Genomic DNA, 21,432 nt, shown 5'->3' with positions numbered 1-21,432 from the left:
TGAAGAAATTTAAAATCAGGTATCGACTTGGATGTATGTCAAAATATGTGGTATATCTTATTAGCTGCCCGTGCGGACGACACTACATCGGCAAAACAGACCTCACTGTTAAAGAGAGAGCAGCGACACATAGATCAGCCATCAAAAGTGCGATATCTACGGGCAAAAGTGAACAACCAGTGGCCGGCACTTTTTTGAGGCCAAACACCCTATTACATCCCTCAGATACAAAATAATTGATCATGTGCCGCCCCTCACAAGAGGCGGCAACAGATCACTAATGCTGCTAAAAAAAGAAAGTCGCTGGATATTCATGTTGGACACCCTCGCCCCAAAGGGGCTTAATGAAAATTTAGGGCTCAATTGCTTTTTATAATTAAGCATCAATTAGCTGTCAGACTTCAACATCTATTCATTAACATATATCTGATATCCAATAGCTGTTAGTCCTCTGGTCTTCCTATACTCGTGAAGTTTATAGATAATCGAGTTTGACCATTGATCATTTATTTATTTTATTGAGAACCACATTCATATACTTTGTCAGTGGTCTCCAGTTAATTTGCAGTCACATTTCTTTATTTTTCCTTGTATTGTATTAGCACTGGTAACCCCTTATTTTTACTGAGATGATATATTACTGTATGAGCACGTTTGTTATATTTTTCATATTTTGCTTTGTTGTTCACGCTATTCAGCATGCACGTTTTTTGTTTACAGTCAATTGTATATCTCCATGACAACCATGGCTCACACTGACCGGCCCCCTGACGTGTCCCCGGCAAGCGTGCTGAGGGGAGATGACGTCATCACCCGGCGCCTTCCCCGGCCGGCGCCGACGTGGAACACGGAGGGAGCCTGTCCCTATTTAGGTAAGAACATTCATGTTTGTAAGTTGTTCTCCTGCTACACCTTGATAAAAAAAACCGCTGGGTTTTGAAACGTTGGTTTAACACCGCCTGCTCGTGTGTTTCTTTTATCTGAGTGCCGCCGCCCCCCCATCCCTACTATATATATATATATATATATATATATATATATATATATATATATATATATATATATATATTATAAACAACACTGCAACACTGGACTGATACAGCAGGTCACCCCCAGAATTATATGAACAGTATATAACAGCACTGCACCAGTGGACTGGCCTGATACAGCAGAGTAGGTGACCAGCAGATTGGTACATCACTGATACAGAACAGGACAGCACCACTGGACTGGACTGGATACAGCAGAGCAGGTCACCCCCGACTGACATAGCGCAGAACTTAACCCATAATATATACTGAGGCCTGACCTGGGTGGACCCAGCAATAACTTGTGAATTGAGCTTGGAGTAAAATGGGTATTATTGAGGCAGTGGAAAAGTTGTTTTAAGGCCCATACAGACACTACGATGATTCCTTAATGATGATGAACGACCCCATTATAAATCACCTCCTGAACAACTCAGAACGACTTCGTTCAGGGTCGTTCAGGAGGTGAATCTTTCAACATCGTCTAGTGTTTATGCTGTGAATGATGGACGACTACAAACGATGCGCGTACCCGTGGGTCGTTAAAGACCATAGCCATCGTCCATGCATGCAGGTCAATTTGGCTATGGTCGTTAACATTGTTTGTTTTTTCAATAGAAAAAGGACCTGCATCGTTTGTGGTCGTTTCTCATCTGTCGTGCACCAGCGATCACTGCAATGCTGAGGTCTTTCATTTTCACTTCAAGGGTGAAAAGGAACGATGGTAGTTAAGATGTGACACATCGTAGTGTCTGTATGGGCCTTTAGTAATACATTAGATTAGACTATATATTGCTTTAAAGAGTTGCTATGAGATACACAACGTTCCATTAATTCATCTGGTGTGTGTGCAGGGGCGTAACTATAGCACCGCAGCCCCCGTGACCGCGGGGGGGGGGGGGGGGGCGCTGTGCATGTGTGGGCGCCGGGGGCTGCAGTGCTATAGTTACACCCCGCCGCCATCCCCCACAGTCTTACCTGTCAGTCTTCAGTACGCGCTGGTCCCGGCTCCCTTCTTCTGCTATGAGGACCACAACAAAATGTCCGCCCCCATGTAGCAGATAGTTCTCTGAAACTGTCTGCTGCATGGGGGCAGACATTTTGTGGTGGTCCTCATAGCAGAAGAAGGGAGCCGGGACCAGCGCACGCCGCGTACTGAGCGTAGCCAGGTAAGACTGGGGGGGATTGCATGGGCGGCGAGGCGGGGGTTGGTGCGGCGGGGCGGGGGTTGGTGCGGCGGGCGGGGGTTGGTGCGGCGGGGTGCGTGGGTGGGTGGTGCGGCGGGGTGCGTGGGTGGGCGCCCTCCCTTTAACGGCGGGGGGGGGGGCAAAAACTAGTTACGCCACTGTGTGTGTGGTTATATATTAAAATGTCGTACTGGTGGCTGAATATTGTATATTTTGCCAGGCTTTTTTTCTATTGATATAAATTCATGCACTCTGGGTACCTATTATACAATAGGGTCCCACCATTTATGACATTCTTGCTCCAACTGGAACCACATAAACAGCTAACAGTTGCTGAAACCACTGGCATATTCAGAGGTGGATTGGGATGGAAAACCAGCCTGTGAAGTTTATGGAAGCAGCCCTCACAGAGGTGTGGTCTGTTAAGGGGGGTTTGGTATGTTGAAGGGGCGGGATCCTTCCTTAGGGGGCCTGATTCTGAGTTGGACACAGTTGCAGTGGTCCTTATGTCTTTTCCTGCAGTGTGTCTGCACCTTTATGCTAATTCCAATACAATGCCCTTTCCAAGTACCAAGGGCTGACGTTGAATTTAAAGTGGCCTTGGAAAAAAATTCAAAAAGTGGCCCCTCTACATGCCCACATAGACAAACTGCCACCTTCTACCCCCTAACACACTCATCCCAGTATGCCACCTATTAACTGTCTAACATACCCAAACCCCCAGTCTGTCACCATCTACCCTTTTCCAGCCACAGGCAGCCCCACAGATGCAACGGCCCACCGGGAATCTTCACTGTGCCTTCTATTGCCCCTGGGCATATCTATAATTAGCGCAGTGGTGTGTGGTGCACCTGGGCCCACACTGTACATCCTGCACCTATGTAAAAATACTCACCTCTCCTGAGAAAAAAAAGGCACCACAGGCATTTTCCGGTGATTTGTGCATGCACAATAGTGGTGTCCCTGGGAGCGGGGTTAGGGCGCCATGTTCCCTGAGACCTGCACATGCTCACTAGACTCTTGCACAATCCTAGAGTCTACTGCTTTGCCAGAGAGGAGAGAGCCCAATCAGAGCCTGCACATAGGGCCGCCTCCTTGCTTTTAGCCACACTGTGCTGAATATTAAATACAAGATCATCCACAATAGACATTAGCATTGCTAGAATGATGATTCCCAATTAACAACAGAACATGGGGATAGCTGTGAGTGGACATACTACTAGGCTTCTTCTTTGCCCAGCCAGCAGAACAGCAGAGTGGGGGACAGAGTGGATATTTTTGAAAGAGCCCATTTAAGACAAAAAACACCCATTTAAATCCAGTTTACTCTTCATTTTACTCGGACTAGTTGATGTCTGCTTGCACCTTTCTTGGGGTGTGAGCAGAAATCCAACAAAACTAGTGCAGCGATGCTGTCTTGTGCCCGTGTTAACAGCATAATGGAGGGCACTTATGTTGAAAAATGCCAGTACTCAGGACAAAACACTTGCAAGTACCGTTGTTCTCCGACTTAGCGGTGTGCTAATTAGCACCCCCTTCCCCCAGTGCTATTCACAGCGTTGAGATTTGAATCAGCCCAATAAGTATCCTATCAGCGCCTAACTGCCATGTTAATGGGTTTGTTTTAAAAAATTGCAGTAATTAGCTGAGTGTCTGGTACTCTTTATTTCCATCCATCTTTCTCCAAAGCTTGTAAATAGACCCTAAGGAGCCAATCAGACAATCAGCTCCTAACTGCCATGTTACAGCTTGTATTTGAAAATGACAAGAGCTGACTGGTTGATACTTTGGGTGGAATTTACTAAGATGGGAGTTCTATTTCAGATGGGAGTTCTATTTCAGATGGGATGGTGCTATGGACAGATTATATCTCTTATCTTTGAGAAGGTGCTAAATAAATAAGAAGTACAGTCTGATTGGTTACCCACTGCAACATCCCATGAAACATGAAATAGTATTCCCATCTCTAGTAAATATCCCCATTTATCTCCATCCAGTTTATCTCTATCCAATGCTTAGTACATAGACCCATAACTACATGTATTTTAAAGCATTGAGTATGAGGTCATTGCAATGCCATATAAATTGCTGCTTTTTACTATGTAAATAACTGTTTATCAGGGACGAGTATAATGGAAACATGGCTTTGTTGAAAATGAATTCACCACTCAATTACCTATGACACCGCACGGAGGTGTAATTGGTCTTTTAAGCAGTCGTTTTAGAGAGGGTGAAAGAGAAAGAGAGAGAGAGAGAGCAGGTTAGAGAGGGGAGAGAGAGGGATTTCATGGAAAAAGAGGGAATGAGAGAAAGAGAAACATTGTCAGGGAGAGAAAGAGAGAAGCAAGAGAGAGATTATTAGGGATAGAGGTGGGAGAGAGGCAGAAGGCGCAAGCAGGAGAGACACTACTTGTCTACAGCAAAGAATGGAGGTGGAGGCATAAATGGACAGATGGACAGGGGTATACACGGACAGTGGACTGTACAGAGCACCATAGATGGACATTGACAGCATTGAGGGACAGATGGATAGACAGAGCACTATATGGAGGCATAGATGGATGAATAGGAAGGGCATAGACAGACAGACAAATAGACAGAGCAACATATGGGGATATGGGAGAGTGAGCCAGGAGGGGGCATAGACAGACAAATGGATGGATAGAGTACCATATGGGGATATAGACATATGGATGGGAGGGGGCATAGATTTGCAGTTGGATGGATGGGAGGGAGCACAGGTAGACAGATGAACAGACAGAAAACCATATGGGGGTATAGATGGATGGACAGGAAGTGGCATAGACCAGGCATGTCCAACGTTGGCCCTCCAGATGTTTTGAAACTACACATCCCAGCATGCTTTGTAATAGTTTTAGCATTCTCTAATAGCAAAACTGTGGCAAAGCATGCTGGGATGTGTAGTTTCACAACATCTGGAGGGCCAACGTTGGACATGCCTGGCATAGACAAACGGATGGATAGAGCACCATATAGGAGTATAGACAGATGGACACTAGGGGGTATTGACTAATGAACTGGGGCATGGGCAGACAGACAGAGCACCATATGGGGGCATAGATGGACAGGTGGATGGACAGTAGGGAGCGTAGACAGATGGGTGGGATGGGCATAAACAGACAATTGGAAGGGGGCATAGATAGACAGGAGGGATCATAGATGGACCAATAGTAGGAAGGGTTGCATACACGGACAGATGTCAGGGGGCATAGACAGATAGATGGGAGGGGGCATAGATGGACAGACATGGCTGGACCATCTAACTGTACAAGCAGACAACTGCTTTTTTCTAATTAGCTACCCATGTGAATTAAGCCCTTAGCAAGGAATACCTTGATCTGCCCAGCATCCTGCCTCTCAGCAATGTCATTTTCCCCACATAGCATTGCAGTTTGATAGAAATCTAGAGGCACCTGTGCAAAATGAGGCATAACTATTTACATCCTAATTGAGGCCCTCTGAATTAGAATTAGACAGTTTAATGAGCAGACGACCAATAAAATGCTATGTGTAGCCCAGCCTAGCCTTACAAGAATGCCTCAAGTACTGTGCAATTGTTAATCTGGGGCAGATTTATTAAGCCTGGCGAAGTGATAAAGTAGAAGGTGATAACACTGCAGCCAATCAGCTCCTAACTGTCAACTTGGGTTACCTAAGTTGATTGAGTTTTAAAAATGAAAGGTATGAGCTGACTGGCTGGTGCATTATCACTGGCGACTTTATCACTTCACCAGGATTAATATATCCAACCCTCATAGATCCAGGTGAAATGAAATTAAATGAACTGTCCTTTTGAAGCTATTTGAGGTAGCACAGTAGGGATTGTTATCCCAATTATGTGGTGCCAAAACTAGTTATTGATTACTGCTAGTGATTGCATATAAGTGGCATTTTTAACACTTACGTGTTTTCTGTGTTTTATTTAATGTTTGTAATTACATCTATCAATTGTGTGTGACATTTATTAAAATTGATTTATTGATCTATGTCATCTAAGTTTTGACTAGTGTAATTAGCATTGTATCTTAACAGATGTTAATAAATACAAGTATTTAAGACAATTACACATTTTCTAAGTTTTATTTTTCAAGAATGATTTTATTTAGTTTCAGAGATACCGAAATAAAATGTACAGTATCATGGATATATACTGTATGTTGGGATTAACAAAATTTACTGGCATGGGAGTTGTGTTGACTGGTATATTGGTTATACAGATGGAATTCAATAGTGGTTGTATTGTTAGGCTTTAGCCCAGTGGTTCCCAAACTGTGTGCGTGGCCCCCTGGGGTGCCTCCGGATCCTTGCAGGGGTGCCTCAGGTTGGAGGTCCAGGACCAATGCAAATTACTAGTGTTCATAGTGATAGCCAAAACTAGTCCTGAGAGCTGATAATCTTGAACTGTGTGGATGAACAGAAGTGAAACCTGTCCCTCCACACAGAATTAAACCTAAGGATGACATATACATAAATAGATACAAATTTAAGATTAAAAAGTAATAATAACCAAATATAGAAACATATTAAAACAATACCATTATAATGCAGTGATGGTCTATATTGGATGGATATGGATGGATGGATATGGATGGATGGATATGGCGTTGGTTTCGGTGGGGCGGGCACTCTGGGACTCGGTAACTGCGATTTTCACAGCTTACCGAGCCAACCAGAACCAGCCCATAGTGTAAAAAAGGAATTTCAGGTGGGAATGGAAGTGGGTTTAAAGCTTTTTATCAGCCATTTGCACTTAAACTGACAACAGTTACAGGCTGTCCTCGGTGTCCCCACAGGGATTAAGCTAGCATAACAATAACATTCAGAATTGTATTACATCGTTTGCTCAAGAATAGATGTCTAAAGGCTGGCTAAGTCATCATTATCCTGGTATGAAGCAAATAATATGATCAGTGTGATGTATGATAATGAGATACTAAAGCCTAATTGCTTATGAAACCATACAACAATTACACAGTTAGACAACAGAGAGAACTATAATGAAAGCTTGGAAAATATAGACTAAGGACCTTATTCTGGTCCACACGCCAAGCTGCAAATTTGGCAGCTTTGCATGTAGATTAAACGCCACCCGCACTACCGGCCACCCCCCCCCCTCGCACGCCGAATATCCCTGCACGCATGCGAATGGATGATTTGAATATACATCCATTCGCAGGCTTGTGTGCGGGGACAAAATCATTTGATGGTGCCGACCATCGAACTATTTTGCAAGTGCTAGCAGACCTAAGAAACCTCGGTGGTGTCTTAGGTCTGCTGGCTCCCTGTACAGGAAGCGGACGGGCAGCCGACATCTGCTTACATCAGCTTGTTTTGTTTCTGTGCAGGGAAAATACTGACTGCTTTATTTTTACACTGCAATATAGATTTCACTTTGAAGTAAAACCCCACCCAAATCTGATTCTCTCTGCACTTTCCACTGCCCCACCTGCAGTGCACATGGTTTTGTCCATTTGAGAAGGAATTTGCTTTAGCGAGTGAACTAGAATACGGGCCTATCTTCATCATTTCTGTGATATATGGATTGTGCATACCACATTGTGATACCATCATTCAATTGTTATTTTTTATTATTATTATTATTATAATTATGTATATATGTGGGCCACAAAATTGTACGCTTATGAGGGGCAATCCAGGTAGCCATCACAGGGGTCGTTAGAGAGAAGAGGGGGTCTGATTGCAGGCTACATTCAGTCCCCCTCCTCCCTGGTAGCAGCAGACTGTAGCCCATACTTGCCTACCCTCCCGGAATGGCTGGGAGGGTCCCGAAAATCGGGTCCCCCTCCCGGCCCCCCAGGAAGGTGGGCAAGTCTCCCGCATTGTAGCAACAGCCCCCTGCTCCCCCCTTCCCATTGGTAAAAATGTCCGAATTTTGGGGGTCCGCGGCAAGGGGACGGGGCTGAAATGACGCAAATCATTTCGAGTCATTTTAACCTCCCCCCCCCCCATCCACGGACCCGATAATTAAAGCGGCTGCCGGTCGTGGGGGGTGGCCTTGGTGACGTCAGCCTCGCCCCACCCCCAAAACGAAGCCTCATCCAGCCCTGCTTTCAATCCTCTCCGGGCTTCTAATACAAAGAGTTACATACATTTTTTGTAACAGGTGTCCAGTGTGTACTTACAGTTTGGACCGGTTCAGAGGTGGGTTTTTTTTTAATGCCAAGTAAGCAACACATGGCGTGTAATGTAGACCAATGGAGTTAAAACATGGGAAAAGACAACAAACAACAATAAAGGTGGCCTTAAAAGGGAAACAAAAGGGTAGTATATGGAGTGTGGAAAGGTATCAGGATGGGTGGATCGGGATCAGAGGTACATGGTAAAAATTTGGACCCATCCCCGTCAGTCACATAATCATGCCAGGGGAACCATTTTGTAAGGAGAGATGAAGCTGAAGATGAGTATGGTAAAAACTGGAGAAATTAAAATGAACTTTATGGAATACTTTAATAAAAGGGGAGAGAGGGGTTGTTTCCATGATTGGGTTATTGTGGACCGGGCTGCAATACAAATATGTCTGAGAACATATCTGAGGTGGGGTGGGACTGTGGTTAGGAAGATATGCAGCAAAGCCAGAGCTGGATCTAAATACTTAACTCGTAATAATAAAGTAGTCACTGTGCATATACATATAAAGCACTAAGACACTCTATGTATTTTCTTGAACATCTGGCTATAAATTGGTTAAATTCATTTCAACAATGAAGACTTTGATAATGCTATCAGGTGATTGCACATCGCTATCAGCAGATGCTGCCACCTGTGTGTAATTATCACTGGTAATTTTCATCCTATAAACTGGAATGGAATTCACTTGAATGAGAAACCGATAAAAGAAATAAGACTGTCACATCAATGCTATCTGCCTTCCTGGCAACCAATCAAAACCTATTATGGAGTAAATCCAGTGGAAGAATGTGTCTAAATGAGCAGCTGATAAAAGGCCAATTAGGCTCCAAGCAGGCTGCCATTGCCGCACTAGTAAGAATGTTTTTAGAAATGTCCCCAATAAAATAGGGGCATAAATCATGAAATACAGATTTCTGAGACACACATCACCTCTTTGGCTAATTGTGCTATGACAGCCTTTATATGCATGTGTATCCACACCTACTTTCAGTATCGACTGTCCATATTATAGTCTCACAATCACAAAAACAACAAGGAAAACAAATTTGGATCGTTAGTTACAATTCAGAAATACATTCATCTGGGTTTAGACTTCCGGAGACAGACAGATGCTAGTGCAGTCTGGACTGGCAGGGCCACCTACTGATTGGCTGGACCTGTTACTAGGGAAGCGTATGGACAAGAGCAGAGGTGTAGCCACACCCCATTTTGAACGTTAAGTGCCCTCTGAAGAGTTGCAGCTTTTTATGGATGTGCTTGCTTCTGTCTGCCCCTGCCCCCAGGCATACCTTCAGACTGGAAGCTAAAAAACATAAATTGTGGAAATTTCAAGGTCCCATATCATATGTATGGTGCTTCAAATGTGGAGTAGCTATTTTACCACTAGTAGTCTGTGTCTGCATCTGGTTTGTGGCGTGGGCTGCGGTTTACTTTTGTGCTGTCTGCAATGATGCATAACCTCCGTGAAACAAGGACTCAGACCTGCGAGAGGGTAGAACCTCCAACCTAATGTACTCAGAGGCAGATTTCCTAAATGGGCAATGCCCATATACAGTATGAAAAGTGTGGGAAGGCTTGCTCAGTCCATTGCGCAAGGGGAATGCTCAAACTGACATTTGCATATTTTTTGCACTTGGTAATCCATGAGTAAGTGGTAGGGTAGTAGGGTTGGCTCCCAGGAAGGAGGGTATGGTACTTAGAAGAGGGGTTTAGGGTTATGCTGAGGATAGGGGGTTATGATTAGGCTGAGGCTGCTAAAAGGGAGGTTTATTGGGGGGGGGGGGGCAGGGGGAGGGTATGTATAGTTATCTGACCCCTGTCAGGGTTCCCTCAGGTTGCTGGTGTCAGTATGTCGGCCAACTGTATGAATCCCTTTTTATGGCCTCAATACATACACCCCTTGAAATCTGCTAGTTGTGAAAGAAGTCTCTCTGTGAAATACACTTGCTAAGCCACTCAATTTTCCACATAAACTGATTTAATTCCAACAAACTATGATACAGAGGGACAGAAGTGCAAGTTCATCTCAGTCGCAGAGGCAATTGGAGTTTGGTGCCCCCCCCCCCCCCCCCCCCCTTAATTTGGTGTGTGTCAACATTCACCTGTGTGCATCATCTAAGAGTCCAGCAGCATTGCTTGCTGCAGCACAGGCTGAGTGGTACCAGGCTGGAGCCATTCTGACCACTATTGCAGATTTTAGCAGGACACCTGGAATAAAGCCATTTAAATATATGTGCGCCGCAGATCTCCACTGCCAGAGAAGCAGTTACGCTTGGATCCTGCTGTGAACCACACAGTTGCTGCTGTACATGCAGGTGCCCCCTTCAGGGTTTGGGATACTAAAGGCTCATGGTTATTGCATTGCAAAGTATACAGGCATCATTGAGCTCTTCTAGCCTTCAGTTTTGGTTCCTATGTGATGGCAGCCAGCTGGGTGCTTTTTCCCTTTTCCCATGGAAACTGCTCTCTTGTTCCACTGCTTCTTAAGCTAGGAGATGATTCTTATGTCAGCGCAATAACTTAGTGGTTAGCATGGTTAACTCACAACAGTTGGGTTATGAACATGATTCCTAACCATGGCCCTATTTGTGCAGATTTTGCTTTAGGTGTGTATGATTTTTCTTTCAGGTGCTAACGTTTCCTTAAATACTACTATACAAAATTATTCTGGTAGGGTAATTGGCTTCTGAATAGTGTGTGTTTGTGTATGTGTATTGTGTATGTTTGTGAATGTGTATTGTGTGCACTTACGTTAGGAAATTTAGGCAGGGAATGATGTGATTGACAAATATGCTTTTATACAGCACTCGCTTTGTAGAATATAAATAAATAATAATAATAATTGGAAACTATTACTTACACATTTGTAGCCTATACGCAACAAGTGCCTACTCCTATGTGCTGTCTGTATGTAAAAACTCCATATCACCTGGAGCCTTGGAGGCATCTTAATACCTATGAGCACAGCGCATCTTATAGTGCAGGGACGTGTGGTGAGGTAAATGGCTCAAGAGTCCCTGGCAAGTACCAGAGCCAGATATGCACACAATATATGAGCCCAGGGGTACATGCCGGCATTATACACATGTGCAGCAGTATACACTGCTGGAGATTCACTGAGTTTTGATAAGAGATGTGCAGAAAAGGTAGCCAGGTGAGGCACTGCCTCACCTGCCATAGACTTTTTCCTCCAGAGTTTTGACTATAAAAATGAATAGAATTATAAAAATAAGATTTTTTAAATTATATTATTTGTAATTTTGACATATTTTATAAATTTAAAACTCCGGCATATATGCTAGTATGACAGGAAAGGCTGTGCCTCACCTGCCTTTCAATTCGATCTGGCAATCGATTTTGATTCGATTTGTGCTGTTTAGTCTTGTCTGGATAGACTATTTTTCTTTTGATTTCCACTAAACATGAATGTGCATCGGAATCGAATCTGCATTGAATGTGGAAAGACCATTCGATGCCCATTCGATTTCGATTCGATTTTGGTTCTATAAGAAAAATCAAATAGAAATATAGTGGAACTCTCATTGTGTGTGCCCTGCTCTACAGGAAAGAGGCTTGCTATACGGAAGACTTCATGAAGTGGATCTAAGCATAAAGTCAATTTTAAATAATTAACCTAAGAGCACTAATGGAATGGCTGTCTATGATTAACTACAGCTGTGGTGCCCTTCATCCTTTTCACAGGCTGTTGAAGAGTTGTAATAAAACATAATGCAAAACATAAAATGAATATGTAACAGAGTTGTGGGGTAACAAATATGAGTATATTTATTGCTCACAAACATGTTTACTCGTCCCTATAATTACCTTCTCTGCAAGAGTTCCACAAGGACAAGGCTTGTAGCAGATCCGCATATCAATTTTACTAGCATAATCACATTGTGAAGCTGTGGGAGAGGAGGATGAGCAATGTTTTTATACAAGTAACAGACCCACAAGGTCACACAAACACATAGCCACCATAATATTTACAGTATTCAATTAGTTATCAGCTCCTTATCTGCTGCCTAACATTGTAATGTATCTTATTTTGTATTGTCAATTGGTATTTAGAAAGAAAGAAATTATTTATTTGTGATGTCAAATATCCATAAAATGTAAAAAACAAAACAAAAAAAAACAGACTATTTTAATGATTGCAAACAGAAAGAATAATTTATGAAACACGCTAAGGGCTTCTCACATTCTCTGCCTGAATCTAAAGGGGCAGCCTTGGATCCACATTGTAACCATCAGCAGGCCCACCACATATCTGACTTTTAGGCTACTCAGGATGCCTGCGAAACCTACACTGCCAGTGCTTCTAAAAATGCATTGTACGTCACGGTGAATGAGGTATATTTAATTAAGCCGTCGAGGGGATTTGTATGTTGAGGATCACCAAAAACAAGCCATCCTCGTCTACACATAATGTCCACAGTAGCAGTGCCTCTTATACAAAATGTGCACAGTAGTGGTGCCCCTTATTCACATAATGTGCACAGTACTAGTGCCACTTATACACAAGGGGCCTGATTCCCTACCACTCATTAAGCAGTGGTCATTCACTGCTTAGAATAAACAATGGGACAGAGCACAGTTTGTCTGCAGGGTCAGATTAATAATGGGGCTGATGGAGCTGCAGCTCCAGGCAGGGCCGGTGCAAGCATTGTAGGCACCCTAGGCAAACTGTCAGGCCAACACCCCCCCCCCCCCCCCCCCAGCCAAAATACTCTGGCATTCAATATACCAAAGCCAGAATGCTGACTGCTGTCAGTAGATGAGCACCGGAACCTCAAAAGAATCAGGATGACGATCAGCCAGCATCCCAATTGGTGAGTTTCTGGGGAGCAGTATTGGCAACCAAGGAAGTAGGGGTTAAGTTTAGGCATTAGTGGGGAAATTAGGGTTAGGATTGGCCAGCAGGGAGGGGGAAAAAGGCACCTATATGGAGGGGTTAGGGTTATGCTGCATGGTACGGGGGTTAGGTTTATGCACTAGTGGGGAGGGTTAGGTACAGGCTATGGATGGGGTGAGGGTTAGGCAGCTGCAAGGGGAGGTTATGGTAAGGGCGTAGGGGGAGTGGTTAGGGTACATACAGAGCCTCTGTTGATATTTCCGTAAGGGGATGCTGTTGTTGGTCTTTTGCCCACTGACATCCTGGGTATGGGATATATCCGTTACTACATGGTTGTGGCTAGGGATACCCCCCTTGAACTCTTGCATGAGCTAGTGTTTTGGACTACATGTTGCTGCTGTCGGTTAGGGCTGACTGTGAAGGGGAAGCCCTTTTTTCCACGGGGGGGCATCCCTGGCCTCCAGCAGCTCCGTGGCTCCTTGCAGAGGGTTGGCAGGTAACATGGGCATATTGAGGGAACATGCCGTGGAAGGGGATTCTGAGGGTGGGAGACATGTGTGGGCCTGCAACAAAAATATTGGGTCATGCTACACTAATATCTGTACAGTCCCTCCAGATATGACATACTACACGGGACTCACCACAGCTGGGAGGGACAGCAGTGGGGCTGAAGGCGGCGTCTGCAGACTTGTACTGGCGGGCTTGGGCTTACAGTTACTTGCTGGGCGTGCTCAGGGCCACGGCCGCTGCTCCTCAGCGGCAGCAGCGGCAGGAGACAGGACGGAGGAATGAGCCTGGAGGGGAAGGGGCGGGTAATGTATGACTCGCGGGGGGGGGGGGGGGGGATTGCAGACAGAGAAGAAAAAGCATCAAAGCAGCAGCAGCAGGAGAAGCCTGCAGGAGGAAGCCCAGAGGAGAGGGGGCGGGTAACTTGTGCGGTGTGACTCGCGGAGTGGAGTGCAGACAGAGGAAAGAAAGCAGCAAAACAGCAGCATGAGCGTACTGCGGAAAGCATTTAGAGCAGTACAGAACGGGAGCCAGCATTTCATCAGCAAGCAATGCTGCCGACCTGGCTGATAATAATACTAAGCGGCCGCCACAGTATCTCTGCTCTGAGCTGAGCGAATAGTAGAGGAGCCATTCATTGGCAGCATGCAGTGCCGCCCTCCAGTGGCCAGCGCCCTAGGCAGCTGCCTAAAGCTGCCTAGTGGTGGCTCCGGCCCTGGCTCCAGGCCCACACTCAAAATAGGCCCACAGTAGACAGGAAAAATAATCCTGCTACTGCAGTCTCACAATGTCAACATAATAGGGGGATGTCATAATAGACACCAAACTAACAGTGCTTCATTTCTGTATACTGAGGCGAGAAAGGATCGAGTGCTTTTTATTCCTACTCCTATTTGTGACTGCCACCTTTACAGACATTGCACATGGAGATGAAAAGTCAGGTACATTTATATTTATTTCTTCTTATCTGCCTAAATATTATATTTATTTCACAGTCTGTATTACTGTATAGAGTCACATTGGTTTGAAAGCAAATTCCTGAGTGCACCCACTTTATAAATTTCCAACAAATAAGAATGCAATGTGGTTTTCTGAGAAGAGGTTTCCATGCAGGTTTTTATAAATGATAGCTAGATAGATACTGCGCGCACACACACACTGTATATATATGGGGAGATTGTATCTGAATCTTCTGTTAATATTGTAAGTCAGTCATCTCTTTATAGTCAGGGTGGAAGTTTTACAGTTATGTTGCTATTTGTCCACACTTTTAATAATGTTGCCAAATTTGTAGAGCAATTCAGCTGTCTAGTAGTGTCTTATGTAGGTTTCACACCAGAACGATCATGATCGCGAGCAGATCATATGATGGTCGCACGATTTGTTGGAGCACTCAATCTGCTCACCATCTGCATACGATCCGATCACGATCTGTACCCAGTTGGAGGGGTCATTTTCAAATCCTGACTGCAGCAGGTAGGATCTGCAAAACGACCAAAAGACCAGCAGGGAAGCGCATCAGATCAGAATCGGATCTAAAACATGCCAAAACATGCTTAATTGACATACAATCGGTCAAGATTGTATTGAAATTAGGGGAATTGAGGCAAAATCGTTCTGGTGTGTAGTGTGTACCCAGCATTACACATTGTCAGCAGTCAATGTTTGAACGGATTGTTAAATCCTATTCATGTGGAAGAGGCAAGTCTGCTTCTTATATGAGATATGGTTAATATGGTTAATCTGTCTGCATTAACCATATTTCATATAAGAAACAGACGCACCTCTTCCACTTTAATAGGATTTAACAATCTGTTCAAGCATTGGGGGTTATTCTGATTGACTCGGAAAGGCACAATCACTCTCTGACAAAATCAGTTCCAATTAAAAAGCATATAGTTGAGCTCATTAGTTAGTTGTTGTGCCTGGCCAGACAATATAAGCGGTACCTCACAGGTTGACACGGAGTGATGTGGCATAGAGTCTCCCAGTTGCTGGTGCTTTAATAACCTAGTATGGGGCAACTTTGTCCGGAGATTGGTAGATGCTGGAGCCGTGTCCACTGCAGGTGACGGTCTGTTATTAAATCGAATCCAAAAGGTGTTGTAAACACTGACCTGTTTCTCCACCTGTTTTTGCGATAGGGTAAAAAGGCTTAACACCGCCTTCCGCCCTGCTGAAGGCCCGCCGGCCACCAGAGCTGCCCGCATCCCTGCGGTAATGTACCCGAGAACATATCCCCTCTCATGCGGCCAGAGGGGAGAGGTATTGTTTGATGTTCTCCGACCAATGAATGATTTCTCTCTGCTTCGGAAAAAAGGACTTTTATTTCCGTCTGAGTCTGCCGAAGAGGGGACGGGCACTGACATCATGTGAGATCAGCGCTACTGTAATTCCAGCAACTCCAGTGTGTCTCAGCACATCTAGTTTTGTCAGCTCACCTGCTCATTGCAGGTCCCTTCAAGTTGCATCACTATTTGTGCTACCATCACTCAGCCCGCAATATAGACCAGAAACATTACCAGCTTCTGAGATAAACCCAAACCATTTAACTCTAGACAACATTGTTGGCATCATTAATGGTAGTGAATTGTAATTCTTACGTCACTGATTGCTGAGGCCTGTGCTAAGTATCTGCTAGTTCGGCCAGCCCTGGGTACTGAGGTGTGGGTTCTGGGCATTGCTACTAAATAAGGAGGCACAACAAAATTGCCCGGTAACAGCTCCAGGAAAGTGCACAATTTAGCAGATTCCAGTCTGTTAACACTTCTCTGAGTTCCTAGCTGAGAGTTCCAGCTTCAAAGTTCTGTGGTTCATGCCTGAAGTTGAGTTAATCTCACAATATTCCAGGGACTGGCTGCTGAGTTCTCTGATTTAATAACCATATTGTTCAAGAGTCATGCTTTCCTGTTGGTCTAGTCGGGTTAATGTGCCTATCCTGTTCAGTCCAGCCTAGGGGTCCTGACTCAGATTAGAAACCCCAAAGTGTGACACCATGTTTCCATAAACCTTAGATCTAATAATACAACAGTGTATGCCCACAAAATCTGGCCCTGATAGGGGAGATGTGCCACCAGTACTAGTGGCAAATGCAGGATTTTTAGAGGGGGTCTCCAAATGTAATCCAAAATCTCCCCCTCTGCAGGGCATTGGAGTAAGTACGTCTAGGAGAGTGGTAACAGCCCTGAAAATTTGTCTTTTTATACACTGGATACTGTATGGAATACAGTATTGACATTTAACAGTACAGATGTTCTATAGTATAAGCTCTTTCAAACAATTAAATAAGATAAGTGGTCAGGAAAAGGTTAAACATATAAATACATACACAAACATAATAGAAACAGTACTGCACTTTCTAAGCTCACTATCTCCCACTTCATGGTAAGGCTTCTGTCTCTTCATCCTGGCAGCTACTCTCTGATCCTCTGCAATGTTTGAGGGCTCAGATCCACACATACAGTAAATATATGTGTGGATCTGAGGTAGAAAAAGCTAGTACACTAGGCATGTGCAGCAGCTCTGCTCTGTACCTTACACTGCATGATGTGGTGGCAGCTCTATTGATCATATTATATACCAGCTATTGTTGTCACAATTTAAGGCACTTGCCAAAAGGAGGTGGGTTTCTTGGCAACCAGAAACCCCCCCTTCCTTTGCATTTACCTATGAGTACTGCATTCCAAGATGCAAGGCCAATGTGGAATGATCACTACTACCCAGTGACACCTGGACCCATGTAATGTCTGGCATCTGCCCCAACCCATAAGCCACCATTCACTTGGAGAACAGGAGGACACCTCCAGCCAGGGCATTGTACCTCGGTAGGAGTCCTGTACATACCTCCAAGTGTTTACTGATTGAAGTTATGAGCTCCCACTGCCCCGCCTGCTCTCCGGACCTTCTAGGCATGGGGAGGGAGGTGGAAAAGCAGCCAGTAGGCACGGATGATGAAGAAAAGTAGCTGTCAGAGCAGTAACATTGCGTGGGTGTGGTGTCTGGAGTATTATTGGTTTGGGTGGTATTTTAAAATGTTATCCTGTGGGGTCCAGCCACCAGTTCCCCTGCATAGTGGGCAGGACTGTGGCTAGAACTATGCTAATGGGAATGCATGAGACTGAGAAGTAGGACCAAAAAACTTTTATCTGCTAGGCCTGTGATATTATTCTGCAGTATTTGTCTACTCTAAGGTGCCTGGCCCTGGAGCGCAGCTGTATTTTAACTCTGCAAAGCAAAAATTACAATAAAGGATTTTACTCTGACTATGGGCTACTACTGGACTGCTATCTTGCCTAGGGGGGTTATTCAGACCTGATCACACAGCTGTCAATTTGCAGGCTGGGAGATAATCGAATGACTTCAAATGCATAGTACACATGCGCAAGGCCATCCTGTGATTAAATCCTGCTACTCTTATATTGATGGCTATGCTCAAGTAGATTGATATGGAGCTGGGGGGTTTTATTTTGGGGGGGGGTCGGCTAACTGCCCATTTTCTGGGAGTGTCAGGGAACATGCAGACGTGCCCAGGCATTTGAAGGGAAGTCGTCAGTCTGTTTCTATTGCACCCATGCACCCGCTGAGTAAGTTGTGGTCTACGCACAGACTGCACACACTGGAAAAATTCAGTGCTGATCGGCATAATTTTTTCAATCCACTCGAAAGACTTTCACATTCGCAGGTGCGATTACATAACAAGTGCATTCTATTGGCTCCAACCCCTCTCACCGCCACCTTGTGGATCATGGCGAATTGCCACGAGGGGGCAGGGCTACAGACATGATGTCATTATTAAAAAAAAAAAAGAAAGAAAACAAGTGTGTGTCAGCGCTTGTGGAGTGGCCGGGATTCTGATCAGGGGGCTGGCTTTGGGGTCTCCTCAGATCATCTTGCCACCTGGTGACAGAGCAGGAGAGGGTCGGGGGGAGAATCAGGCAGAGGCAGCAGCCAGGTGGGAGAGAAGCAGGAACTCTGGTTCTGCCCCCCCATGCCACACATGTCTGACATCACAAAGGGAATCCCAGCTGCCAACATGATGCGTTGAAATTCTCCTCAGCGGCATCGTGGGTTTGGACTGTTTAATGCTGTAGTGCAATGGCAAGCAGCTCAGCCAGTGGGGCCCTTGTCATTGCACACAGGTGGAGGGCAGCGGGCCAATGAGGATCGGTTGGCGGGCAGTATCCGGCCCATGGGCCATATGTTGCCCATCCCTACTCTAGAGCCCCATGTTGTCTTAACCCCTTCAGTGGTGTTTTTTTTTTTTAAGGAGCGCACCCCACAGGGCAGGTTTTGTTTAGAAGCGCTCCCTAAAAAACCCCACCACTGTCGCTCCCGAGGCCAAGCAGTGCCTCTGAGCACTATATCAGCTGCTGCCCGGCCCTGCCCCGCCCCCGGCAACCCAGCTGTGTGCGGCGTGACATTAGTTAGCCACGCTGCACACAGCAGGGGGGGAAGGAGATGGGGCTGGGTAGCTGGAGCCGGGCAGTGGCTGATGCTGATGCTGAGCTCAGCATTTAGCTCAGCGATCAGCAGACAGTGGTAATCCTGAGAATTCTCCGGGTTTGCCAGTCTGGGCACTGCAGCATAGCCCGGAAAATTCTTGGGATTAAAACTGAAGGGGTTAATCTGGTTCTGCCTATGCTATATCCTTATACCAGCAAAGGGCCCCTTGTTGTGCTAGTTTCTGTTTTCTTAATGTAGTTGCCTTTGCCACCTTACTGTACCAGCCTTTGTTTTCTCATTACACCAATTTGCGCTCAGCCAGTCTCTATAATGCAAATCAAATGCTGTTTTTCATGCTGTAGTTATTGCTGCAAAATGTAATTTGCTGATTCTTAAATGTGTTAGCTTTACTTATTAGAGTAAGTTATATACTAACTGCAAACAGTAGGATGCTTCATTTAGTAATACAATGTATGTGTCTGTAAACAACAGATTTAGAAGCAGATGACAAGGATTTTTCTTTTAGAAAATTTGAACAAGTTTTAATCATGAAAGCCTTTCACCGGTGACGTTCATGTAGATAATGTTCAAGCAGCTTCTGAGGAAAATTGTTAAAAGGAAACAGATGACTAATGCAGTGCCGTAAGCATCGATCGTATACACCTTGTGACTCCATACTGTCATATTTGGGTTTTCTTTTTATTCTAATGAATATTAAACATATTTTTGGCCGCTGTTTGAGAAAGCCGCAAGAATGGCGACAATTATCAGTGTTATGTGCAGCTTTGCATAATGGAACAGCAATATTGCTGATTTGCCTGTGCACCTCTATGTGGTTTGAGGAAAACTCTGTTGCGATATGTCAGCTATGTGGCTGGATCAAAAATGGGGAGTCATATTTCAAAGAGGTGGGTACATACTTGAAGATCTTGCAGATTCCCACAGATCAGAACAACAAAATCAGAATGTCGTCCATTGTCTATGCACTATGTTACTGACTATGTGTGCTCCCACGTGTCATCAGCGACATCCTCCGTAGTCTGTACATGCTAGTGAGAGCCACAACATGGCCCCCACCACCCCTGCTGTTGCTCGTCGCAGCCGGCTCTGTGTATATGCACTTGCCGATGCCGGGTCCCTTCATGTCAGATGTCGTTGGGTACACATGTTGTCAAGTGTGTACTCAGCATTACTTTAACCTTGATCTAGTAGACTTACAGTATACCGCTCTCACATCGATATGCCGGGACGGATCCGAGATCTGCAGCCCCCCCAGGTAAAATCCACCACTATAGTGAAGCCAGATGCGGTCTGTGAGACTGCTCTGGCTTCACTTTGACTGGCAGTGACTTCCTATTGGAAGTCCGGCCTGCCAGTCACCAAGGCAATCCCATTGGGAGGTGTTTCCTCCCTCTGGGATGCGTTGGCTGGATATCAGCCACTAAAATCTCGGGATTGTCTATGCGCAGTACCTACGGCGGTACTGCACACGTGCCGGTCCCAGTGCATGTCATCTGTATTAAACAGTCCCCGGGACCGTGTTTCCCCTTCTATGGGCTGTTGCCAAAGCAGCCCACAGATGCTGGCTGCACAGCCATACAGGTTTGTACTGCGGATGCGCCAGTCCCAGTGGCATGTCATCATTGCACAGGTGCCGTGAAGTGGAACATATGTGGAGGGAACCGGGAAGAGCAGCAATGGCAGCAGCATTGGCAGGGGGGGCGCCTGCATCTTGGCCAGCGGCAACTCCCCTCCTGCAAAAAAGGTACATGCTGCAACTGGTTTTAACCCTTCTTTATATCCAGGTCGAATTGCTGGGTTGGTCAAGCTGGGTTATAAGGTTTGATGCTTTCACACTACACCTTGACCTGGGTCAACCCAACAACAACCCGGCAATTACTCGGATTCGAGGTGCGGTGTGAAACTTGTATTATTTGATAGAGTTTTTATACAGGAAATTTGTAAAACAACCATAGTTAAGAATCTGGACAAAACTATGTATGTTCTACAGAAAAGACACTGTAGAGAGATTGTGAAAACAAAACCATAAGCGCAGTGTTAAAGTAGAGATGTACTGTACATCTGAGAAGCTTGTCATAAAATGGCTCACATCCAAATGCAAAGTAACCCAAACGCAATTAGATTTACATCTCAAAATGCATATAGCCCATAGAAGGGGAAACATGGTCCCGGGGACTGTTTAATACAGACGCGGAGACTTAGGTTTGGCAGAAATTGTTAG

Source organism: Crinia signifera, chromosome 1 (genome assembly GCF_055691185.1).
Source record: "Crinia signifera chromosome 1, ASM5569118v1, whole genome shotgun sequence".
In the NCBI taxonomy this organism is placed as follows: Eukaryota; Metazoa; Chordata; class Amphibia; order Anura; family Myobatrachidae; genus Crinia; species Crinia signifera.
Note: the sequence above shows the minus strand (reverse complement) of the source record.